The sequence below is a fragment of the Sinocyclocheilus anshuiensis genome, unplaced genomic scaffold, assembly GCF_001515605.1.
Source record: "Sinocyclocheilus anshuiensis isolate Anshui unplaced genomic scaffold, SAMN03320099.WGS_v1.1 scaffold319, whole genome shotgun sequence".
NCBI lineage: Eukaryota > Metazoa > Chordata > Actinopteri > Cypriniformes > Cyprinidae > Sinocyclocheilus > Sinocyclocheilus anshuiensis.
Genome location: NW_015552566.1, coordinates 100,178 through 111,236, shown reverse-complemented (window position 1 = coordinate 111,236; position 11,059 = coordinate 100,178). Strand labels below are relative to the sequence as shown.

The following is an 11,059-nucleotide window of genomic DNA, read 5'->3' as shown; positions in this document are numbered from 1 at the left end:
CGACCCCTAGAGGACGCAGTGTCTCGTTCCCTACTCAGGGAACCATGGTTACATAAGTAACCTGAGACGTTCAATATTTCTTTTACATTTGTTGCTGGATTGTTTCACTTTCAACGAAAAGCCTGTAATATGCTGTTTAATGATGACATCTTACCCCGTATAGAGTGACAACACTATCTGTCTGTATGTTCAATGAAGTGTACCTTTTTGTTTTCTAGGCGATAACAGTGAAAATGTAAACAAGCATTACTGTAGCCAAGACTAGAAGAAAGAGACTTTCAAAAAAATTAATTACCCTGATCAAATATTCAATGCAGTAAAAATGTGACAGCTAACACCGGTCCTGACAAGCTATAAAGTTTTATTCCTTCTCTGAAAGTGGGTGGTGAGGAGCAGTTGGTTTCATCATGTATCAGGTAAGACAAAGTGATTTGATGGATTTTTAATATATTACAGTGCTCAAGACAAACATGTAATTCTCATCACACCTCCTTTGTTAAAGCGTTCAAGCTTGAGTGAAGCTGTCAGAATCTGTGTAGATCCTGGAGAGGAGCCTCATTCTCACACAGGTTGTGAATTTAGAAAGGCTGATGATGGGTTTCTCTGTTCTCATGTATTTTTTCAGTGCATTTCAAAGGCATGCTGAAAACACACATATCACTTTTTGATCAATCAGAATAAATAAAATCTGAACAAGGGATCCATCGCCACCTTCTGGACATATTAATGAATATAAGCAATTGGTAACATTTAATGTCTACGTTTATGTTATTGGTGCATGCAATTCATGATAAAAGTTAAGAGATATCACAAATTTAGTGGAAATTACAAGGGCATGTAGCTGAGAATACATTGTGTACTAGAAGAAAACAAAAGACAAGTACAAATCAAAATCCAAATAATAATTTTGTATGTATTAAAATCCAAAAAATCAATAGGAAGAAATCGCAAAGCTTTTAACTTTCCGTGTAAAAAGAAAACAAAAAATACTTTTAGTGAAGGAATGTGGACAGATTAAAATGTATTATATATTATAAGACCCAACACTAATTTATCATATTGGCCTTAATATCATTCTAACCTTCGGGTTTTTTTTTAGCTGTGAACAATTTATTAATGTGAAGTTACATATCGTCCAATGAACACAAACCACAAAAGGCCTTCCTCTGTATCCAGTGGGTTGTCACCATGTAGAAAAAAAAAATCCGCTCACCATTTATGCAGTACATTAAACCACCACTAGGTGTCGCAATAACCTTCTAACTTTTCCTTCATTTCTGTGCAAATCAAACAATTCTGCCTCATAATATTTTTTTTACCAACTCTAACCTGAAACGATTTTAAATACTTACGAAAGCACTCAAAATTCACGCCTCTAATGGTACAAAATCCAAGTTCATGATTGCTTAAAAGAAAAGATGCACATTAATGAGTGAACCCCACCTGAGAAGCATTCAAACATAAAAAAAAATAAGATTTTAGAAAGAATGCAATATCAAATTTAGCTTCTTAGTTTAATTTATACTATAAAATCTTCACCACAAGACAGAAATAGGACCAACTGATATTATTTTTGAAATTCAGACTGCAAACAATAAAATAAAGACTTTTCTGTTGAATGTCTCAGTGCTGTTCCAGGTAAAAGAAAGAGATAAATGAATATCACCATTAAGTCACCAGAGTGGCTTAGGCAACAGGCGTCTCCAGAATCCCACCACAATACATGAAGTTATGTCAGGCCAGGGAGGGTCTAAGACTAAACTAGTCAGCCCTTCTCAAAACATACAATTCTCTCACACTTAAGAGGGTACAGTGTATGCATACATAGCCTCAAGCGCCTGGGTAGTTTCTGGGGTGTTTTATTAGCTTGCTAATTTTTAAGTTGTGAACTAATTTAAAAAATACCACAAACATTTAATTTTTTATTTATTTTTTGCTCTGGGTCAGAGCTGGTCAGAGATGATAATGCCTTTGACATGTGCATAGAGAAAATCTGCCAGGTTAATTAGTGCTGGAGCAATTCTGGGAGGTCAATGTCAAGGGTCATTTTAAGGGTCTCTGGGGTTTTTTTATTGTACTTTTTTTAGGATTATATCCTCTGATATGACTGTTTGAAAATGATATTATGAACCTTAAGGAGTCTATGCCAGTATGCCCTGACAGGTTTCATCCGAAGAACAGAAATAGTAATTATATTAGCACACATTATAATAAATGCTATCATTTAAGGTGTCTAAAGTAAATTATTTAAGGTTAATAATCATTAGTACTACTAACTTGACTCAATTAAGTTGTCATGTTGGCTAAAACACAACATGCCCCACTGGACTATGAATATAGTATTTTTAACAGTAGATTACGGCCTGTAAAAAAATATACAAAACAGTGACACAGATCATTTATTGTGAATTTTTGATACAGGAATTAATTTTCATGGTAACACTTTATTTTAAGGTGTCCTTGTTACACGTTACATGTACTTACTATTATAATAACAATAAATTATGCATAATTACACGCAAGTAACCCTGAGCCAAACCTTAATCCTAACCCTAACCATATAGTAAGAACATGTAGTTAATTAATATTACTCAGTACTTAAATGTATAATAACACTGTAACAAGGACACCTTAAAATAAAGTGTAACCATTTTAATTTTTTGGATTTCTTTGATTTCCTGCATTAAAGTCCTGCATTAAATATTGAAATGAAAATGACTTAACCAGCCTATTTGTTCACAAGCTTTGCCTTTGTTTATGTAATTACACCAGGAACCACAATAAAACATGTTTATTTTAAATTATAACGTCTTGAATCAATCTTGTAAAGCTCCAGAGATGTTTGGGATACTGAAAACACAATATAAGGACCACATATAGCTATTAGCTACTGCATTTGAAGTACCGATAAACTTAGTCCCGTGCCCTGTGTCACATGGTCAGAGGTCAGAGAGCAGCGGTGATGCCGGTGACTAGCATGAAGCATGACTGCCCATGAGCCATGTGATGTCTAATAGCCTAAGTGATAAAGACACTAAATGACTAAGCAACCAATTTGCAATGACAAGCATAATAAACAGCTGAAATCAGACTTTTGGCTAACTGAAACACAACAACTGCTAAAGGCCACACTTTTGAACTGCAGCTTTTTATTTCAACACAAATGCATGCATATATGCAAGCATTTACATATCTGTGGAGTATTTAATGGGATTCATATATAAACTGTTCTTTGAGTTAAAATTTTGTGTTTATTATAGATAATTTGCATTTGTGCAATACAATAAAAACATACATTAGAAAGAACTCGTGTTCATTTTATAAGGTTGTTAATGCTGCAGTTTTAGTCATATTGTGAGGCTAACAGATAATTCAATGCAAACAATAAAATAAAGACTTTTCTGTTGAATGTCTCAGTGCTGTTCCAGGTAAAAGAAAGAGATAAATGAATATCACCATTAAGTCACCAGAGTGGCTTAGGCAACAGGCGTCTCCAGAATCCCACCACAATACATGAAGTTATGTCAGGCCAGGGAGGGTCTAAGACTAAACTAGTCAGCCCTTCTCAAAACATACAATTCTCTCACACTTAAGAGGGTACAGTGTATGCATACATAGCCTCAAGCGCCTGGGTAGTTTCTGGGGTGTTTTATTAGCTTGCTAATTTTTAAGTTGTGAACTAATTTAAAAAATACCACAAACATTTAATTTTTTATTTATTTTTTGCTCTGGGTCAGAGCTGGTCAGAGATGATAATGCCTTTGACATGTGCATAGAGAAAATCTGCCAGGTTAATTAGTGCTGGAGCAATTCTGGGAGGTCAATGTCAAGGGTCATTTTAAGGGTCTCTGGGGTTTTTTTATTGTACTTTTTTTAGGATTATATCCTCTGATATGACTGTTTGAAAATGATATTATGAACCTTAAGGAGTCTATGCCAGTATGCCCTGACAGGTTTCATCCGAAGAACAGAAATAGTAATTATATTAGCACACATTATAATAAATGCTATCATTTAAGGTGTCTAAAGTAAATTATTTAAGGTTAATAATCATTAGTACTACTAACTTGACTCAATTAAGTTGTCATGTTGGCTAAAACACAACATGCCCCACTGGACTATGAATATAGTATTTTTAACAGTAGATTACGGCCTGTAAAAAAATATACAAAACAGTGACACAGATCATTTATTGTGAATTTTTGATACAGGAATTAATTTTCATGGTAACACTTTATTTTAAGGTGTCCTTGTTACACGTTACATGTACTTACTATTATAATAACAATAAATTATGCATAATTACACGCAAGTAACCCTGAGCCAAACCTTAATCCTAACCCTAACCATATAGTAAGAACATGTAGTTAATTAATATTACTCAGTACTTAAATGTATAATAACACTGTAACAAGGACACCTTAAAATAAAGTGTAACCATTTTAATTTTTTGGATTTCTTTGATTTCCTGCATTAAAGTCCTGCATTAAATATTGAAATGAAAATGACTTAACCAGCCTATTTGTTCACAAGCTTTGCCTTTGTTTATGTAATTACACCAGGAACCACAATAAAACATGTTTATTTTAAATTATAACGTCTTGAATCAATCTTGTAAAGCTCCAGAGATGTTTGGGATACTGAAAACACAATATAAGGACCACATATAGCTATTAGCTACTGCATTTGAAGTACCGATAAACTTAGTCCCGTGCCCTGTGTCACATGGTCAGGTCAGAGAGCAGCGGTGATGCCGGTGACTAGCATGAAGCATGACTGCCCATGAGCCATGTGATGTCTAATAGCCTAAGTGATAAAGACACTAAATGACTAAGCAACCAATTTGCAATGACAAGCATAATAAACAGCTGAAATCAGACTTTTGGCTAACTGAAACACAACAACTGCTAAAGGCCACACTTTTGAACTGCAGCTTTTTATTTCAACACAAATGCATGCATATATGCAAGCATTTACATATCTGTGGAGTATTTAATGGGATTCATATATAAACTGTTCTTTGAGTTAAAATTTTGTGTTTATTATAGATAATTTGCATTTGTGCAATACAATAAAAACATACATTAGAAAGAACTCGTGTTCATTTTATAAGGTTGTTAATGCTGCAGTTTTAGTCATATTGTGAGGCTAACAGATAATTCAAATATGTATTTTCAGTGAAACTACAGGAAACATATGACCCATGACGCCACACGCGTTGATTCTTTAGAAGGATGCCCTTCCCAACTTTCCCTATTCATCATTTCCACTTTGCAAATCAGCAATACACTGCAGCAATACACAAATGTTTGTTGTTTGAAAGCAACGGTGCTTATGGGCCATGTGCAGGCTTTTCCTTGAGGCTGTATTCAAATTCTGAGGCAGAAGATAAATTACTCTGTCTGTAGCTGACAGGTGCTGAAACATTTCAGAACGACACCTGTGCAAGTCACACAAGGACTGTAAGGACTCTAAGCAGAAATGAGTTGGGAGTTGAAGGGAGAATGGAAAGTATATTTTATAAATTGACCTATTGTTGTGCGGTAACATGTTTGCATTTGGACAGCAGCTACACAAAAACACTGAACAGAATTAATGGTTTAAAAATGTTTAAAGTGCTATAATTGACTTCTAGATATATGCAATGCTAACACAAATACACACAAAAACGTGTAGTTGTGGACCGTGGCCACGAAATGCAAAAGATCAGGCATTTGGTTTTCCTATACCTCAAAGTTGTACTGCTCTTCTCCCCGTAACCATCTGTGCTACATCATTTTGCAAACATGAGATCATCATACTGTAAGATCTATCAATGTACAGCTAGGTAGTGCCTGTGACCACTGAGTTTGACATGGGTGTGAGGCTAAATAAACCATTGAGTTTTTACAAAGATTTGTACTACAGCACCTTCACTCGATGACAGCCTTGGGTCAATGTTTTGCTAGCTTTCAGCTCAAGCAAATCCTGTGTATAAACGGTCCATTTGTGATGATGAAATGCTGCCATGTGACTGTGTATGAGCACAGTTACAGTACATGGCCCAAAGTGGTCATTTGGTCGTTTTCCGCCTATTTTCTTATACCTCTCGGGTTAAAAGGTCACAAATAACACTACTTGTGTAAGAGCGCAAAAGGTTTTGCCCAATTAAAAAAAAAAAGTTTACTTACTTTTGGGGCAAAATTGATACATTTTGGATTTATCAGTTTAGAATGATAAAGTTAGCTATGCAACATATGTCGGAAATTAATCTTGACCATTTAGGCTGTAAGACTTTCCTTCTTGTTCCTGCAATCATAACTTTTACAGTTCTTGCATTATAACTTTTAATAGCTTAATAAGATAAAAAAAGAAATGTGACCTGTCCACAACCAAGCAAAATAAGTCATTAGAAATGCAAGACTTGATCCAACCACACTGTGTTTTGAACCCTGTTTCTCCAGCTTAATCAGACACAGTCTCTTTTCCTTAATTGGACATTTAGTATTTCTTGGTGTGTTGAAAAAAGACCTGTTCAAGAAATGTTTAGGACTCTATAAATATATTTGTAGGCCATACTTTTGTGTCAAAGGCAAAACCAAACCATCTGTGATTAGATGGTTTATCCCACTGATCAGTGCTGCATTAGTCCAACGACAGAGAGGCAGTTTATCTAGTCTTCTGTAACTGAACAGCCTGAATAGAGCAAGCATATGACGAACAGCCTGAATAGAGCAAGCATATGACCCATGTGACTGCCATATTAATATTTCATGACAGTTGATGTCATGAATATTAACAAGCTGTATACATAAAATACACTGAATTTAATTATCTTAATTATATAATCCTAATGTTTATGTTAAATCGAGTAAAAATCAGAAATTAAAATAAAGTGTAACGTTTTCAAGAATCAACACCATACAAAACTACAGTGAAGTATTGTATATATTGACATACCAAAGGCCTATAACACTGAGTAATTCTACTATTGATATATCAATGGAATATCAAAGTTCAGATGGTTCACATCACTGTGCGTACTGTGCGGGTCATAACAGAATGAATAAACATTTGATAATACCGGGCAAAACTCATTGTCTTACATTAAATAATGATAAGATTAATCCTTATCAGTTAAACAACCGAATTAGAACACTAGATCTTTTTACTCATATTTAAATACGTAAGCTAATTAAACCAATTGTGATAAGATGGAAACTAGCCAATGAAAGGATTTCAGATATAAAAATGCTAATTCAAAGCATATGCACTCTTAGAAAAAAAGGTACAAAGTTGTCACTATGGCGGTACCCTAGGTGGCCCTAGATGGTAATTTCCTCATATTTGTATCATATAGGTACATATTACTGCTTTAAAGTACACATTAGTACCGAAAGTGTACATATAAGTACCTTTTGAAAAGGTACCACCCCAGTGACAGTTTTTGCACCTTTTTTTCTCAGAGTGTGGCTGTTAAATCAAAACATAAAAAAAATTAAATCACTTACAAAAGCATGCAATCATTTTTGTTTTCATATTACTTTTTGAAAGACGCATGCCATAACAAACAGCAAAAAAAAAACAACAAAAACAAAACAACAAACAAACAAACAAACAAAAAACATATTTTTGCATGCACCCAGGCAAGTCTGCCGTACTGTGAAAATCTTTCTAAGTGTTCATTGCTCTACACACAGGAAGGGTGCTTATGGGAAGAGGGCTAATGGTGGAAGAAAAGACACAGCATGCATGCTAAACACTGCACACAGACATCTGAGCTAATGACTATGGCAGTATGGGGTTATGCTGGTTCCAGGGTGGCGGGTCGGTCGGAGGTTTTACTATGAAGCCATTGTGATGTCACTGCTCTGTACTGACTATCTGCCGCCGGGCACAGACAATGTCCTAGTGTAAAACCAACTGCACATAATGATCTTCTGAGAAATACAGCAAGCCGAGAAGAGATGAGAGCATGCTCACCGGATAATTTCATGCCAAAGACTATACTGTGTTACCACAGTATAAACCAGTAGTTAGGCTAACCAGTAGTGTGAAAAGACTGGATCTGTGCAGGATAAGCAGGATTTTGGAAATATTTGAGACCATAATGCACGTATTGAATGAAGATTTCAGGTATGAGAAGGGAAAAGGGAGAGAGAAATGTAGGATGAGGGGATTTTCTCCCACCCATCATCAGCCTCCTTACTCTTTGTTGTTTATTAGCAGAGACCCCTCTTGCCCATGACCAATTATACAGGCAATTGTTTTTCTAAGGAAAAAGAGCCTGCACTCCCATACCCATTAATCACTCACTGATGCTTCCACAGGGATACTGATTCAACTGACAGAAATACAGCAGTATTCTTAAAATCTGATTTAAAAATCTTTAGTCAAGCAATTTTTATATTAGGAATTAGGTAGATAAAAAAGAACGAAAAACATTACAAACAAAACAACTTTTTACAGTAAAAAAAACATGGTAATTTATATGCTCATTTATTAGGGTACCATAGAGGTTGAATACAGGCTATAAATAAAAACGAACCATAATAATAACCTCATGATAGTATTACTCTTCACTTCTTCTAAATGACAAAACTCAACAACAAGATCAAATCAAGGTATAGCCTAGATATTAATCATTTTTGACAGTTTAAACCTAAAATTAATGTCACACAAAATTTCATAGCTTTTTATGGTGAATATTCAACCATTGAAGCTAAATTCGATTAAACATGTTAACATTCTAATTTTTAAAAACTGTATTAGTAATCTGTAAAGCCCCGAGGAACAACAAATATGTAGGCTATATTGTAAAACAACGCCGAATTATTTACAATGTACTTCAATAATTAAGATTTCAGCATTAATTTTGTATGATCATAGCATTAAGTATTATTAAATGAGATTGCTGATTTATTATATAGCATCTATTTGATGTTTCCATCCGTAACAGATGTTGTTAACGGTAAACATTTTTCACGAGGCAGAGTAACTAAACGAAAAACTAGCGGTCTGACGGTAATGCTTCAACTGTAACGTGTAAGTTTTGAGAGCATCGCTCAGTGTCCATTCGGTAACACCCTGCTCTCAGTACATAAACTAACCCTACTGCTGTTCCGAATTTCAAGACCACGTGACGGTGGGAGTGAGTGAAGTTTAAATTCCCTTTCAGAAAGGCAGCTCAATTCATGCCCTATAAAAAAATCATCCCTTTTATAGCGACATCTTATATAGCACGCTAAGGTATAACTTGCCTACTTGAGGATCCCCAAGAAAGCGCCCATCTTGAGCGAGTCTCACCCTGAGGTTCACACACACAAGGTGTATCAAGATCAGTGAGGTGGAGGTAAGATCAATTATTTTAAATCACGTGTGATATCGGTAGATAGCGCACTGGGGTTTAAGCAAATAAATACTGCCTAAAACTACTATTCCTCATGAGAATATTTTTGTGCTTCCAGCCTATAGGCCTATGACGTTTTAGATGGTTTTATTTAGTTGTGAAATAAGTCAAACATTAAGCTACTTATTTATTGTTATAATCTGTGACAGGATGACAGTTACAGTTGAGTTATTAGCACAGTTATGAAACAATTTCAAGAATTAAATGTTTTGAGATTGAACTAAACAATTAATGACCTATGCACCTATAGGCCATATTTAATGATTATTTCAAACAAACGTTACGCCTTTTAAACTGTAGAGTAGGCTATATATTCTACTTCAATATATAAGTCTATTGACAAAACACTGTTTGACTTATTGAAGTCTGATGGGACAAATAAAGCAGGCGGGCCTTCACGGGAATATAATCCGACATTTTGACATTTGGTAAACGTGATATAGGCTAATTATATTTGTTGCGGCTTACATTGCCTACATTAAAATATGGCTGAATGTCTGGACAAAGATAGTTTTAGAGCAATATTTTATGAAAAAGTGATTGAAGAGACATTGTATTTGACAGCAAACACAAGTACAGTGGAAAAATAGCAAAAATAAACAGGCTATAAACAATAAATTCCTTAAAGTAAAAATAGCCTACATTATAGTCCGTTCTATTATTATTATTTTTGAATATTATTTTTATTATTTATACATTTATTATTATTTTTTAATTTATATTACAATATGTCTGTTTTAAAGGATTAAATAAAAGGGTTAGAAATTAAGCGAACGTAACTAAACAAACTTATCGAACGAACGTGTAACAACCATATTTAAGTGTCAGTCAAGTGTTTTTTATTATTAAACACGTAGGCCTATATATTTATTCACACAGTGTAGCAAATGTTTCAGCTTTTAAGAGGACAGACTGTACAGATTAGCATTTAAAAAAATCAAAACACATTTGTCTACATCTATAGACGAAAGAGCATATAGTAATATTGGCCTATTGTGTCGTCCGGAATTTCTCTCAATAAGAGGGTAAAACAAATAAAACTAACCTATATCATTACACCCATGACTGAGGCCTATCTCCTAACACAGAAAACCGTCTTGCATTATTCCTGCGTTTATTCTTATCTGCATGACCTGTTTGGAAAATTAGCCCATTGGCGCGAATGACAAACGGGTTTGAGAAGGACATATTCTGGCTGTTGCCATTCATTTGGTCATGTCACCAGTAGATATAAGTCAAGGCTCCCACGGCCCTCGAACTTCTCCAGGTGATTTATTGATCTTTCAGCCTCGTGCTTCGACCCATTTACTCTAAAACCGCAACCATATTTCACTGGAAATGCTTGGACGTTTAAACGAAATACTCAGTATTTTAAATTCAAACACGAGAGCGTTTAAAAGCGGAACAAATATGCAAAGCAACTGAATCATTTTAAACTGTGAAAATGATAGAAAGCTCACGACATACAAAAATTACATTGTTACATGGCTAACGTTCAACTTGTTTGTGCCCGAGCATGAATGGGTGATTCTTCAATTAGAGGCACTTTTGGCTATAACTTAAAATCGTAAGCTTCTTCAAACTGTTTCGTCTTTGTTAAACATTTATCAGATCCTTTTGTAAAGATCTGATGATAACCTTGATCAGCCTTTGGGTGGATTTTGGTATAAT

General features: G+C 34.7%; 1 protein-coding gene across 1 annotated transcript in view; it reads left to right on the top strand.

The window, feature by feature from the left end:
- Window positions 1–9,278: 9,278 nt before the first annotated feature.
- Window positions 9,279–11,059, top strand: part of LOC107664909 (T-box transcription factor TBX4-like) — a 20,665-nt gene continuing 18,884 nt past the window's right edge. Inside the window, exon 1 of the mRNA XM_016455594.1 lies at window positions 9,279–9,331. The gene's annotated coding sequence lies outside the window, so the exon portion shown is untranslated. The remainder of the gene's footprint in view (window positions 9,332–11,059) is intronic.